The 15,360-nt window shown below is 50.0% G+C and overlaps 2 protein-coding genes across 3 annotated transcripts in view; one reads left to right on the top strand and one right to left on the bottom strand.

The window, feature by feature from the left end:
- Window positions 1–15,360, bottom strand: part of RMDN3 (regulator of microtubule dynamics 3) — a 281,724-nt gene that overhangs the window by 223,579 nt on the left and 42,785 nt on the right. The window lies entirely within an intron of this gene.
- The window catches only part of GCHFR (GTP cyclohydrolase I feedback regulator), a 97,369-nt gene that overhangs the window by 58,355 nt on the left and 23,654 nt on the right, over window positions 1–15,360 (top strand). The window lies entirely within an intron of this gene.

Genomic DNA, 15,360 nt, shown 5'->3' with positions numbered 1-15,360 from the left:
TTTCTCCTTTAATTCTCCAGGGCCACACCCCTCTGAGATTACTACATGTTTACCTCGGAAAATATTAAATAGATCGGTTTAATTTGAGATACGAATGTATCTCTACACAAATTGATGTATTTAAGTCTGGGCTGTCTGTCCCACGTTGCTTGCCCCCCCCCTGGCCCCCCCTCGATTTGAAGCAGGTTACGGAAGCCAGGCAGTAAATCAACTTTCTGCAATGGCATACTTTTCTAAAGCCCTTCATTGCCATTGTACTCTCTGGTGGTATCCACTGTAGGCAAGGTACACTGTGTTACAGTTTTGGGCGTTGGAGTCTGCTTCCCTGCCTGAGGCCAGACGTCCATCTTTCACAGGCATAGATCCCACTCTTTCCCATTCGTCACACGGTAGGGTTGAATGCAAGCACGTGTAATTTGGTGTCTTGTCCTCGGTAATGGTAAGTGGTAAAATGCTAATCTTGTGTTAATGTATATTGTGCTGAGACCCCTGGTCACGCTAACCTCCCCACTGTGACACCTTAGGTGCAGGTCGTTTGCCCCTTTAGAAGGTGAGCTGCTTTTATTTCTTCCCCCCATGAACTTGATCCAAAAGACGAGTGGGGTTTTTGTGCCCTTGCAAACTGGATCCAAATAGCTGAGTCAAGTGCAAAGGGAGAAATATTGGCTGATGGTAAAGACAGTTACACAGTAAAAACTGGCCCCATCTTCATGCCCTTAACATTAATGCCAAAAACATAGATTGATTTACGAACAATGAATGTTAAAAACATTAAGGTAATGCATGTAGGTGATTTAGTTCCTTTTTTATTTCTCACGTTTTACTTGATCTTGCATTTCCCAACAGTGTTAGCTATTTCATTATGTGTTTCTGTATTTTTTTTGTGTGCATCATATTACTCTTGTACAGTGCATACTTTGAATCATGCCAGGTGTTCATGAGGGGCTTTGATTGCAAGCTCTGGCGCTGAAGGCAAAGCAAAGTGCCTGTCAGTGGGTTGGTCTATCTGCAGAGCACACAGAACAATGGTCATGTATTCCAGTTGCAATTGAAATTCTGTTTAAATGTGTGTGAATGTGGTACAACAATGTCAAAATATTAAAATGCAAAAGTAAAAGAAAATAAAGTGCTTAAATATGAGAGTGCAGTGTTCGCTTGAGGGCGATAAAGTGATGGAGATGTAAGGAAGTGCATTCGGGTAATAGTGCTGAAGAGGAAAGAGATGAGGTTGAAGATGTGCAGATGGACAGGATGTGCAGAGCAAAAGGGCATACATAGCTAACATAAAGCGCACATAACTGAAGGCTAATACTTCTTCCAGAGGTCTCAATTATATTTAATTCACAGTCTCACAATTTCTAAATTGAAATATTTCCAATGTTAGTTATTCAATACAAATCATTGTTGTTACTCCTTTATCTTAAACCGCTAATAACCATTGACAAAGCCAACAGTACTGGCAAATTTTAGGTGTATGTCAGTTGTAGTGTTATATATCTGGATGCAATAACATCCCGGAGAGAAACCAAAATACCGGTTGGGTGGCACACTGTAGGAATCGCAAAAATGTATTTTACATGTTCCCTTTAAGAGAGTCCCCACTTTTTTCATCCCACATATTTCTATATGATGGATAGCAGCCAGCAGCTGTAGGTGCTTCCCATAGCCGGGTTAGAGCATTTTCTTTCAAAGTTGAGGTCTCATGCAGAGCAAGACACTGGGCAAGCACACACTGGGCCTGAACTTCTCTCCTTGTACAATTTGCACATTGCTGTAACTGTTGAACATATTAATGCAGTAAGATATGGGACAGTTTTTAATGTGTTTAATATTTCAAGACTACCACTGGTCAGCTGGATACTTCCAGAAGAAGGGACCTTGAAGCTTGTTGTCTAGCTGCAAGCCACACAGTAGGCCAGCCAACAAACCTTTGGAGTCCACTTCTTTGTCCTGGCCACAAGAAGTAACCGGTCCAATCCTTCAGGTCGCAGACTGCACAGCTAGTCCAGTCCTCTTCTGATCTTTTGCAGGTCCAGAAAATGTTCTGAAGTGGATGCTGGAGGTGCCACACCTATGACTGGCACTAGGTAGTGGGTGAGAATGACACCTGTGCATATCCTAACCAACAGGGTAAAAGTTCCCTGGGGCCAACCTGCCCACTTTTGTCAGTAGATGCTGTTTGCTTTATCTCAAACAGACCCTAAATGCCTAATGCCATGTGCCAGGGCATTTTCAAGATGGCAAAAGACTTTGGGCACACTAAACATGGGATCTAAGGGATGGGGAGTGTACTGTGGTAATCCGAATGACCTCCCACATTTAACACTAACATCTAGTTTGAGGCAGGCACTCTGCCCACAGCAAATTCAGATGTATGGAAGGACAAGAGCAGGGTCCTCTAGCAATTAGTGGATACACAAGAATTTTCTTGACATAGGGACTCTGAGCAAGATGGCGCTCGTGTAATTCTCAGCCATACCGCCGCTCACGCCGCAAGGGAAATCGGCCCTCAACTATGCTGCCTGGATCTTGCGGGCAGTTTCATACGGCTACGAAATTGGCCGGAGGACGCCGCTGCTATCCCTCCGAGCTTTTCGCTACTGACAACTCCAGGTGTTGGTCGCGAACCCGATTATCGTTACGGAGACCCTGTGACTCACTTGGACTGCTGGCTGTATCCGTTCTTTTTATGAACTTTTCATTGCTGGCTGCAAGCTTAGTTGTTCCGGGTTTTGCTGCAACTCAACTCCGCCATAACTCGAAGATGACCTCTCGTGGAGTATGAGGAGCTAAGCCAAAAACTACTGCTGGCAACATCAACGCTCCACATCGCCGGTCACGGAGGCGCAGAAGGACCAGCACAGGAGCCAGCTCCAAAAGGTAAAAGGGAGACGGGCACTACTAAAAAAAATACGGGGAGACTAGGAGGAAACGGTGTCCTTAAGGAGAGTTTAAATCCACAGCCCTCAATTGCTAAAATGTTTGCTATTACCAATCCCCCAGCCCCTAAAAGCCAAACCATACTTACAACCTCAGTAGGGGAAAAATGCGGTGCCGGGTTTCTGGCAAACACTATTTAGGGAACTAGCTATCGGCGCTGGGACAATTGATAGAATCATTATACCGTTGATGCTGCTCTAGTATTATTGCTGCTCGCTCTTTAGTGAAAGTTTTAACCTGTGTTAGAGCATTGTACTTTTTAAATGTTTTTAAACTTTTTGCTTTTAAACATTGCTGTGACCATATTGTACTGTTGCACTGCTATTTGTACTCTGTCCTCTCCCCCCTTTATGTCCGCACTGCTCGCACCTTAAAAATCGAGATACACAAAACTCACCATTTGGGTGATTTCGTGCTGCTTTCTCCCCCGACCGCCATCTTGGTTGTGGATTCGCTCCTTAGACGCCATTGAGGGTAGCGTTCTAGTGTTGACGCCGGGCTACTGCCATATACTATTTAGGGACCAGCATGCGAGCGCGCAGCGTACGCGCGCAGCGTCGCGCCGGAGGAGCGCCAGAGGAAAGCCCGTCTGCGCCTGTCCGCGCTGAGGACGGGCTGCAGGATGGGCTGAGCCAGGGAAAATCAGTGCTCCCTTTGAAGGTAAGTCACTCATATTCCATGAAGGACTTGCTAGCTATGAAACCTAGCTCGCTCTCTTGCCATCATAGATATACCCCGGAAATTCTCCGGGAAGGACATTTATGTGGTCTATGTAGGCTCAATCCACCTACTATCCTTGACTTTATTAGTAGTGCTCAGACTCCTGGCCATTTGCTCAATGAGGACTCTGCTGAGAAAGGCTATTTGATCAACGCCCGTTCCGTTATTAAAAACAACATTTACTTTCACGATTTCGTGACTGTTAGGAAGCCAGCATGGGTGTTCATTACGGAGACCTGGGCTACAGATACATCGGGACACGATCTCCTCCTAGCCATCCCAGAAAACTATGCCTTACAGAGATTAGACAGAGGTAAACGTAGAGGCGGTGGTCTAGCTATTCTTTAACGTTCTCATCTCACGTGTAGAATTAATGCTCTGTCAAAAACTTCAGATCCCTTTGAGGCCCTTCATTTTTGTATTTCTTTATCATCATCCTCATCTTTTTCTGGGATATTGATGTATAGGCCCCCTGGGCAGAGATCACAGTTCAGCAATGACCTGTTTAGATTATTGGAACCTTACGCAGGCAAACCGCATTTCACCATATTAGGGGACTTCAACTTTCATCTAGACGATATTACATCTAAAGATACTATATCTTTGATAGATCCTCTAGAGTTTTGCGGTTTTACCCAGTTGGTCAGGGAACCCACACATAGAGCAGGTCATACGCTGGACGCAATTTTTACCAATGACTCCCGGATTATGACAGGTCCACCGGAGCAGCTAGTCTGGACTGATCACCTAGCAGTACCTATTGTACTTACTATCTCTAGTAAACAGCTCCCTAGGAGGGAGGCCCCTTCAAGAGAATGTAAACGAAACTATAAAAATATTTCTAATGAATCCCTGGCCGCGTTTTTCGGAACCTTTTCTCTGACTTCTGATCCAGAAAAGGCAGCCACAGAACTAGCCAGTTGCACACAGGGGGCCGTGGATGCTTTAGCTCCGGCTACCCCTAGGTATGATGCGAGGCGCAAACCCTCTGCTCCGTGGTTTGGGGATCAACTTAGGCTCATGAGACAAGGATGTAGAAGACCGGAAAGACAGTGGAGGAGGACATGGGATACTAAGGATAGACAGCTGTATAAAAGTTCCCTAAAAATTTATAAAACCTCAGTTATCAAAACTAAACAAGATCACTTCTCCAACATTACTACATCCTTGACATCATCGAGGGAACTCTTCAAAATTGTGGATTCCCTCTGCTCACTACAGACACCTGATCCGGTTATAGGCTCCCAGGAGCTCTGTGATAATATTTCCAGCTTTTTCCATACGAAAATTGTAGACATTTCCATGCAATTGGAAATACAGATGAAGCGGCTGGGACCACATATAGCCATGGATCTGTCAATTCTAGAAACATGGTCAAAGGATCCTGATAAGACTTTTAATAATTTCCCTCCTGTCACTTTGGAAAATCTTAACCTCCTTTTGAATAGGACGAAGTCCTCCTCTCCCTTGGACCCATGTCCGCTCAAAACTCTGAAGGAATGTAGGGACACCTTTCTTCCCTACATCTTGGAGGTTATGAATAGTGCTCTACAGCACGGTGTATTTCCCTCGGCTTGGAAGAGGGCCATTGTCAGGCCACTATTGAAGAAACCCTCTTTGGATCCAGAAGTGTTAAAAAACTTTAGACCAATTTCCCTTCTACCTGCCCCAGCCAAAATGTTTGAGATGCATCTGAACCATCATCTGTCTGCATTCTTGGACTCCTCTGGTTTCCTTGATCAGACTCAACATGGTTTTAAAAAACTTCACAGCACGGAGTCTGCACTCATTGTTGTGACCAACAATATTAGGATGAATGTAGATAAAGGACAGACCACGATGCTGGTCTTACTGGATCTGACCGCTGCATTCGACACTCTTTCTCCCTCAGTCTTAACATCTCGACTGAGGGAGCTGGGGGTGGAGGGGCCCGCCCTTGACCTTCTATCCTCCTTTTTAGAGCTCAGGGAACAGAGGATCAAAATGGGTAAATACCTCTCCCCTGTAAAGTCTTTGCAATTTGGGGTGCCACAAGGGTCGGCCCTAAGTCCGACCCTATTCAACATCTATGTGGCCCCACTTGCTAGACTAGTAAGATCTCAGGGGATGGAGGTAGTGTCGTATGCAGATGACACTCAGATCATGGTGTCCCTGTCACGGTCTGTCAGCACCACATCGTTCAGTTTCAGGAATTGTATGCAATCGGTTGCCGACTGGATGACCCTCAATTCCCTGAAGCTGAATGGCGATAAGACCGAGGTGCTGATTTTCGGAAAGGACAGGGACGCCTGGTCGAGTGAATGGTGGCCGACATCACTGGGGACCTGTCCGATCCCTTCACAGTCGGCAAGAAATTTGGGGGTCTTTTTTTTTTTTTTTTTTTTTTTTTTTTTTTGAAACCGTTTATTACAGGTCTTAAAAGTATACAAGTATGGGCCCACAACCTTCCGGCCGGCCGCTAGCAATAGTAGGAACATACGACATATATTCATGGAACACGTGGTATTACAGGAGGAGCATTTCTCAATAGATAACAATGTCGAAAACCACATCATCCAGGCCCCATTATGCGGTTTCATTTTAAATTAAGAACAACAAAAATTAAAACCACACCCACAAGGCAACCCACAATCAAAAATAGCAGCACGTGCTCCCCAAGAGGGGGGATCCCAACTATACACAGAAGTGTGAAGAGGGGGAAGAGAGCAAAGCGAGGACTGGGGGAACCCAATGCCCGGCAGCGGGGGAATGAGTCGGCTAAGGGGATGGGGCTGGCGAGGGATCAGGCAGCAGCGGTGGCGCGCAGATACCCCCTCGGTAGGCGTTCCAGGGGCCCCATACTTTCACCCATGTCCCAGGCTTACCCCTCGCCACATACACCACTTTTTCGCGAAACATGCACCAGTCCATGTGTTCTTTCCAGGCCGAGACCGTCGGGGGCCTCTGGGATCCCCACAGTTGAGCAATATCACGCTTGGCTACCATATATCCCAGAGTCACCCACCACGTCTGCGGCGCTGAGTAATCAGTCGGTTCCCACACATTCAACAGGCATCTTCTCGCTTCAGGCAACAGCGCCACATGCGTAACCAGACGCAGCACCTCATGTACACCACGCCAGAACCCCTCTACCTCCGGGCACTCCTACAAAATATGCAAAACGGTCCCCAAAGCACCACACCCACGCTTACATAACCCATCCCCGGCATAGCCCATACGCAGAAGCTTTGGCCCCGTCATGTAGACCCGGTGGAGGATCTTGAGCTGGACGAAGCGAAGGCGAGCCGGTATGGCCACCTCCTTCGGGGAGGCCACCGCGGAGGTCCAGTCCTCGTCGTCCAACTCCAGCCCGTCGGCAACCCAAGCCGCACGAAGGGCAGTCAACAGGCCCGAGCGGTCGTTTATCAGCTTTTTGTATATGAGTGAGATCGTGCTGTCCGGGACGTGCCCATCCAGCACTCTATCTTCCAGGGGGGAATATTCCGGGATGGAGGCAACGTCCGTGAAGACGGAACCCAGCGCATGACGGACCTGCAAATACCGGAAGTATTCACTGCCCTGCAACTGAAATTCCGTCTGCAGCATATCGAACGTTTTAAATCCTCCCCTCGTCCAAAGATCCCCCACTTTACTGATACCTATTATGTCCCACTTCTCAAAGCCCTTAGAGGTCCACAGGGAACCTAACCGCTCAGACGCGTATAGTGGTGATGCCCGGGTCAAACGGTCCTTCCACCCCATAGCTGCATTGGCCGCGTGCCAGACTTGCACCATGACACGCGTGGGGCCCGTCAGACGAGCGTCGGGCGCGCTAGAATAGAGCGCTCGATTGTAGTCGCCACCTGGCAGGAGCATCTTGTCCATTTCAAAAGCCGGGTTTAAGGCGGGCCCGTAGAGGCCATGGTTAATGGCAGCGAGCTGGGAGGCCCAATAGTACCGTTTAATATCCGGGAGGGCGATCCCCCCGTCAAACCATGGGAGCGTCAGCTTAGCCAGGGCAATGCGCGGCCTCCCGTCCCAGAACAGGCGGCGTTGCAGACTCTCTACCTCACGGAAGTAGCGCGCCGGGACCAAGTCCATAGTGTTCTGCAAAGCGTACAGAAAACGCGGCAGAGACATCTTCTTGAACAATGCCGCCCGGCCGAGCGGCGAAAGCGGCAGGCGCCGCCAGCGCGCGACATCTACCCGCAGACGCTGGAGGGGGGGAAGCAGATTCCGTACATACCGGGCCTCCGGGTCCAGAGTAATGAAGACACCCAGGTACCGAAATCCCTGCGGGGCGATCTGGATCGGACAGCCCCGCGGGAGAATAGGAGCCTCCCCAGAGAGAACATACACACACGATTTAGCCCAATTGATGACGAGACCAGAGTTACGACCAAACGAGTGTAAAACATCAACTAGGACTATAAGTGATTTGCGAGGGGAGGCTAGGTACAGAAGGATGTCATCAGCGTATAGGGATACGCGATCCTCATACTCGGGGGTCCAACGGAGACCACGGATGGAAGGCTCCCACCGCAGCCACTCTGCCAGGGGTTCCAAGGCAAGCGCAAAAAGAAGCGGCGACAGGGGACAGCCCTGCCGCGTGCCCCTGCCCAGCTCGAACGGGGCCGATACTCTTCCGTTCACGACCACCTGTGCCAATGGGCCCGCATACAGCAATTTGACCCAACTGATGAATCCTGGGCCAAACCCGAACTTAGCGAGCATCGCCCAGATGTATGGCCACTCAAGCGTATCAAACGCCATGGTGGCGTCTAAGGACGCCAAAATGGCCGGTTCCCTTATGAATGGGACGCGCGCAAGCACCCCATGCAAACGCCGCAGATTAAGGGCTGTATTGCGATGGGGAATGAAGCCAGACTGGTCCTGATGAACCAGATCTCCCACCACACCGACCAGCCGATTGGCGAGTACCTTAGCGAGAATTTTGGGCTCCGCATTCAGTAGTGAGATAGGCCGATAAGAAGTAACCCGATCCCGAGGCCTCCCTTCCTTGTGGATCACCACGATTGTAGCCAGACGCTGGTCAAGCGGGAGGGAGCCCACTGAGTGGGCCGCAAGGAACATTGCGCGGAGGTGAGGCGCCAATGTATCCGGTCGCAGCTTATACAGCTCGATAGGGATACCATTCGGGCCCATGGCCTTGCCAGAAGCGACCGAGCGTATGGCGAGGGCGATTTCGTCGGAGGTGGGAGCGGCGTCCAGCGACACCCTGTCCTCCCCGGACAGGGAAGGCAGTGCGATATCTCTGAGCAGGGCACGGGAGTCCTCTTCCGAGCAAGAAGAGACCGGGGAATACACCTCGCGGAAATACTCCGCGAAGCAGGAGACAATTTCTTCTGGTTCAGTTACACACACACACCATTCGTTTTCTCAATCAGCGGGACCACACGATTCGCTCTTTCCTTTTTATCCAACCACGCTATCAGTTTACCAGCCTTATCACCCACATCATACAGCCGCCCCTGTTGCTCTCTACTAAGGCCCCTGGCCGCCTCCGTAACGAGGGCCCTATAAGCCGCCTGCTTGAGCTGGAGGACATGTAGTGCAGCGTCCGTCACCCCATCTTCTAGATTACCCTCCAGCTCCGCTATTTCAGCCTCCACCCGGGTCACCTCCTCCCGCTCGCGCCTCCGGGCGTGGGAAATAAGGGATAGGGCCTCCCCTCTAAGTACTGTTTTGAAGGCCTCCCACAGGGAGATAGCTGAAGACACTGACCCCACGTTCTCCTCAAAATAGCGCTGGAGGGATTTAATCAAGTCAGCGCGGATGGTGGGGTCGCGCAGGTACCAGGAATTGATTGGGACCACCCTGCTCTCAGCCCTCGGAAAGACATCAACATGCAACAATAGCGGGGAGTGGTCCGAGATACCCCATGCTAAATGGCGCACCTCCCCCACCCTCCCGACATGGGCCGCCAGGACAAGGACATAATCAAGCCGTGAGAGACTACCATGGGCCCCCGAGTGGAAAGTGTATTGCAACTGTGTGGGATGTTTTAAGCGCCAGCAGTCCACCAATCCCAGTGTATCCAAGAGGCCGGATAGCCACGCCTGTGCCCGGGGGAGGTCCCTAGGGGGGTGACGATCCACAGTTCCAGAAACCACTGCGTTGAAATCCCCCCCCACCACCAGAAGCCCCCCCGGAAGGCCAAGGAGGAGGCGCCCCAGATCTGCGAAGGTGGTCGATTGCAACCCCGGCGGGACGTACACTGACACAAAGACAACCACTTTGCCCTCCATTCTCCCCACCAAGACAGTGTAACGTCCCCTGTCATCATGGAGCACCTCATCAATTTCTAACGGGAGCGAGTTCTTTACCATGATACCCACACCCCTCGAGCCTGACGTGAAGCCCGAGTGGGCCACAAGGCGGTAGCCACGCCGATTCATGGCGCAGAAGGAATTGCCAATAAGGTGTGTCTCCTGCAGGAAGACCACATCAGGCGAGAGTCGCTTCAGATATTGTAGGACCACACCTCGTTTGATCCTGTCCCCCAGTCCATTAACGTTCCAAGACAACAAAGTCAATTCCCTACCCCCCATCATACACAAAGACCATCATTCGTCCCCCCGAGAGCACAGTAGAGCCTACACAAAAAAAGGGTTGCCTTGTGAAAATAACAAACAACGCCCCATCCCTGCCCACCCACCCCAACAAAACTCCCCCCTCCCTGCACCCCTGCATGAGCCCAGACAGCCCTCCAATGTGCAGTGTGCCTGTCGCCCCATAGATAGTTAAACTAACTAGACCCCCAGAGGAGGAGGGAGAACCCCCAAGAGACCTCACACAACCTCCATAGGAGGGGAAATTAAGCAATCCGACGTATAGTCAAAAGTGGCATCCTTTTTGTCCCGAGCGAGGCCTAATATTAGTCCCTCAGTCTTGATCCGGCGAGCCCTCTCCCCCGGCCGCTCCCCCCCCGCCACCCCGATCCCGATCTCCAGACAGAGTATCCAGCCAGTCCCCGGCCGCCTCGGGACGATCAAAAAAGTGTGTGCGACCTTCCACCTCCACTCGCAGCTTAGCTGGGAAGAGCATGGCGTACTTGATGTTTAGGTCCCGAAGACGGCGCTTGACACCAAGGAAGCTCAGTCTCTGCTTCTGGACCGCAGGTGTGAAATCAGGATAAAAATTAATATCCATATTATCAAGTCTAATCGGTCCCTGTAGTCTGGAGGATTGCAGGATAGCGTCTCTGTCCCGAAAATTAAAAATCCGGGCGATGAGAGGTCTCTGAGCGGCTCCGACCTTAGGCCTTCCCCCGGGAACCCTGTGGGCTCTCTCCACAGCAAAGAATTTACTCAGCCCCCATGGCTGGAGATGGTTGACGATCAGGTCTTCCACGAAAAGGTCCGCCGCCGCTTCCTCACGTCCCTCAGGCACCCCGATGATACGGATGTTGTTACGCCGGGCCCGACTCTCGGAGTCCTCCAGGCGGCGATCCATCAGCGCACTCGCCCGAGCAAGCCGGCGCACCTCCGTTTGCAGGGCCGCCACATCTGTCGTAAGGCCCGATGCGGTGTGGGCCAAAGAATCAACTCGGTCGTTGGTCTTGGAGAGATCGGCCCTTATCAGGCCAACATCTACGAGGACCGAGTCGATCTTCTGCGCCAGTGTGTCAAAACGCTGGCCCACAGAGGCCTTCATCTCGGCGATGGCGCCCATGACATCCCGCAGAGTCAGATCCGGGGGCAGATCGGGGGCATCAGTAGGGCCCTCAGGGGACTTGCGGGGCACCTCAGGAGATCCCTTCTGGAGGGTATAGCGATCCATGCTGTTGGACTGTTGGGCTGCGCCACGCCGGGTCGATTTTACCTTTGCCCGATCGCCATCTTGTTTCGTGGCCATGGTCCCAGTCTCCCGATCGCACCAGCCACGTCGTGAAGGGCAGGCAAGCCGGTCCACGGGCTCCGGGGGGGTGCCACCCCAGATCTGCGGGGCGGATCACAGCCGGCGGGCAGGCGGGGTCCCCCAGAGAGGCCACACCAACACACAAAGCCCCGTGACCCAACCTCGCATAGACAGCAAGGAGGGTGCGAAAGTGAAAGTGCGGGTTCCGCAAGCCACCAAGCCCTGCCCGCCGCTGTTATTCACTCCGTCACTGGATCGCCCCACAACGCAAATCCGGGGTTCGGCTAGGAGAAGGCCGCAAACCTCAATCGGTGGTAAAGTCGGTGTCCGAGGTCCGATTTGGAAGCGGAAAACGGGCGCCACCTCAGCTCGGGCTCACCAACACAGTCCCCTCATCTGGGACAGGATATGTTCAGGATAGTGATAGGAGGTCGCGGAGGTCCTCGGGAGCCTCGCACCTACGCGGCCATCTTGGTTGCGCGCTAGGCTCCTCCTCTTGGGGGTCATCTTTGATGTTGAGCTGGCCATGAATCTACAGATTAACAGAACGGTAGCTACCTGCTGGGGAGTCCTAAAAATCCTTCGTAGAATAGCTCATTACTTATCACCACAGGCAAGAAAACAAACAGTCGTAGCATTGGTTGGATCTCGCCTAGATTATTGTAATGCTCTATATACTGAGATTAACAAGGGATTGTTACTTCGTTTGCAGGTAACACAGAATGCAGCAGAGAGATTTGTTCTGGACCTTCCCTGTTCTGCCTCTGCCACATTAGCAAGGAAGAATCTCCATTGGCTGCCTATTGAGCAACGTATCTCTTTTAAAATCATATGCCTAGTCCATAAGGCCCTTACAGCAGGATCGGCCGATGGACTGGGATCTTTACTCTTTAAGTATGCACCCAGCAGATGTCTTAGATCTTCTCAACAGAACCTCCTTGTTATCCCCTTCATTAAGAAGACAAGATGGGGAGGTAGAGCCTTTGCTTCAGTGCCCCCCCGACTATGGAATGTTCTTCCTTCTGAACTCAAGGCTCTATCATCCTTGCCCCTCTTTAAGAGAGCTCTTAAGACCTGGTTTTTCGGGAAAGCCTATTACTAAGCTGTGCACGGTGATTCAATTATATTATGTTAGGCGCCTTGATGCCCTTTGGGCTGAGTTTGCGCGTTATAAATTTATTTTCATTTCATTTCATTTCATTTTCATTTCTACAGGCAGTGATATTCCTATACAACCAGAAGTAAACGCTGCACAAGGGACTCAAGTGATTACCCCTAACGGGCAGTTATTGGAAACGGAGGGATTAGAGTTTTTTACTAATTCTTGGAACTCCGAAACTCCCTCTCAAGCTCTCACAGCGGGTAACTTAATGCCCACCACGTCTATAACTACAGGAGACTTGTCCCTCGAAAACTCAGGGGGGGACCATCGGCACGATAAATTCTATCCTAGATGTCAATAGCTTTCCGGTAACACTACTCCCCCATTCTCCTGACTCTATTGGATATCCCGTTTTCTCGGTCTCCGATGGCTCAATCTCAGAGGAGGAAGAATGCTCCTCCAGCTCAGCTGATGGGGCACTTTTGGACTTTAATGGTACAAATCTTCCTAATGAAACCGGGACTGTGCAGCGGCCGAAAGGCGGGTGTAGTAATGCGAAACGGCGTAGCCAGCTGAAATGGGCCTATTCTGATTCTCACGTTGCTCTGTCCTTTGGGGAGGAACCCGCTATAAATCCCGAACAATCAGGAGTTCCCGTATGCCCCACTGGTGGTACAATCGAAGAACCCTCGCTGATGGCCATACTAGCCTCAATCAAACAATTTCAAGAGGAGGTTAGATCCGATAGCCGGCTTGCTAAGGGGGCTGCCAAGAAGCTACAGGGAGGCATGAGGAAGCTGAGTAAAGTTTGCTCGGACATATGGGATCGGATTACCCAGATCGAAAGACGCACGGTAAGCCTGGAAACAGAGGTTGTTGCCTTGAAAGAACTTGGCTCATCACAAAGCACCCTTTTGATGGACGTAATGTGGAAGCTGGAAGATCAGGAGAACTGTCAGCGTCTGAATAATCTCCGCCTCCTAGGGATTCCCAAAAGGAATGATCCGCGGCGCTATATTGTGAAGCTACTCCGGGGGGCATTTCCAGATTATCCTGAATGGAACTGGGACCATAAAGTACAGCGCGCTCATCGCTTCCCTCTTAACTTGAAAAAACGATACGAGAGTAGTAATAACAGTGGAGAAAAACCCAGGGACTTCCTTGTGTTTTTTGGAAACTTTCTATTAAGACAATTAGTCTATAATCAGGCCGGACCTAACTCTCTTAAATGCTTTGAAGGGGTGACTTTTTTTGCAAAGCCCGATTTCTGCCACTCCACGGTGGAGTGGACAAAGATAGCCAAGTGTTGTTGATAATTAATGCAGCCTTATATAGTAAATTCAGATATGCTGAGGAATAATTTACGCATAAAACCTTTCCTTGACCATGGCATCTAATTTCAGATGTATCAGTGTAAATATTTGTGGCTTAAAGGATGCCCGGAAGAGATAGAAGGTGACTCAGGGGCTGCGTCTGCTGGGGGCCGACGTTGTCTGCCTCCAGGAAACGCATATTGAGGGCTCACAGTTATATCTTCTAGACACACTTGGATATAAATTAGTTGCAGGGACATCCCAAGGGGCACGGGTGAGAGGGGTGGGGGTCTTGGTACAGAACAGTTTTTTACTACAGCCCATTCGTACCAAGGCCGATCCCCGTGGAAGATGGGTTTTGTCTATCCTCAGGTTTATCATTCACCTTATGCTCCGTTTATAGGTGTACTGTGGATGATCCTGAAGTATTCAACTGCTTTACAACGAACTAGCTCATTGGCCCCTTCCTGTGATTCTGAATGGAGATTTGAATATCAACTTACCCAGTGACTTGGAGGGGGGGAGTAATCAGTGGAAATACACAGGCCGAAAACCCAAGGTATTTCAAGCTATTATGAATCCAATGGATACACATGGGCTCATTGATGTCTGGGCCTCTTTGAAACCAAGCCAGCCTGGTTATACCTACTACTCTGCCCCACATAGTTCTCTAGCTAGGCTAGATCATTTTTTTGTTTCATCTTCTCTGATAGGCAAATGTGATATTGATATTGCTCCTCGCTTTTTGTCAGATCACAACCCTCTTATTTTAAATATAACAGGGCTAGCTTCTCGCAAAGAAGTTCCGTCTTGGAGCTTTGAGCGAGCGCTTCTTAATGACAATGGGTAACAGATTTATATGAGAGGATGGATTGAGAAATGAATGGCTGAAAATATTGGGTCTGCCCCCATAATGGTTGTCTGGGACACACTAAAAGCATGTGTCAGAGGGGAAACCCTACAATTTTCTGCAAAGAAAAACAAACAGGAAAAAAAAACGGATTTTGGAGCTCCAGGGAAAGCTCGCCAATGCTGAAAAGAAGTTAACTGAAGCATTCCAAAAGGGGGATGATATAGAACCGGCACAACTAGAAGCATTTAGGGCTAAAATTGGTACGATTTTGGCCAAGAAAGCCGCGGCTAAATGGGCCGCTACAAGAGAAAAAACGTATGAATGTAGTGAGCTTATCGGCCATCAATTAGCCGTTACAACAAGGCAAGAAGTAACCCTTAATGCAATACAGACAATACAGATGTCCTCAGGGGAAATTACGAGCGACCCCAATAAAATGCAATTACGCTTTCACGAATTCTATCAGAAACTATACTCCGAAGATGCTGTTGGATTGCAAGAACCGATGAGGGAAAAAATGGATAATTACCTAGATATGGTTTCTCTAACATAACTTAGTCCCGAGGATCATG

The sequence above is a fragment of the Triturus cristatus genome, chromosome 9, assembly GCF_964204655.1.
Source record: "Triturus cristatus chromosome 9, aTriCri1.1, whole genome shotgun sequence".
Classification (NCBI taxonomy): Eukaryota; Metazoa; Chordata; class Amphibia; order Caudata; family Salamandridae; genus Triturus; species Triturus cristatus.
The sequence above is the reverse complement of the archived record's forward strand: the minus strand, read 5'-3'. Positions and strand labels throughout refer to the sequence as shown.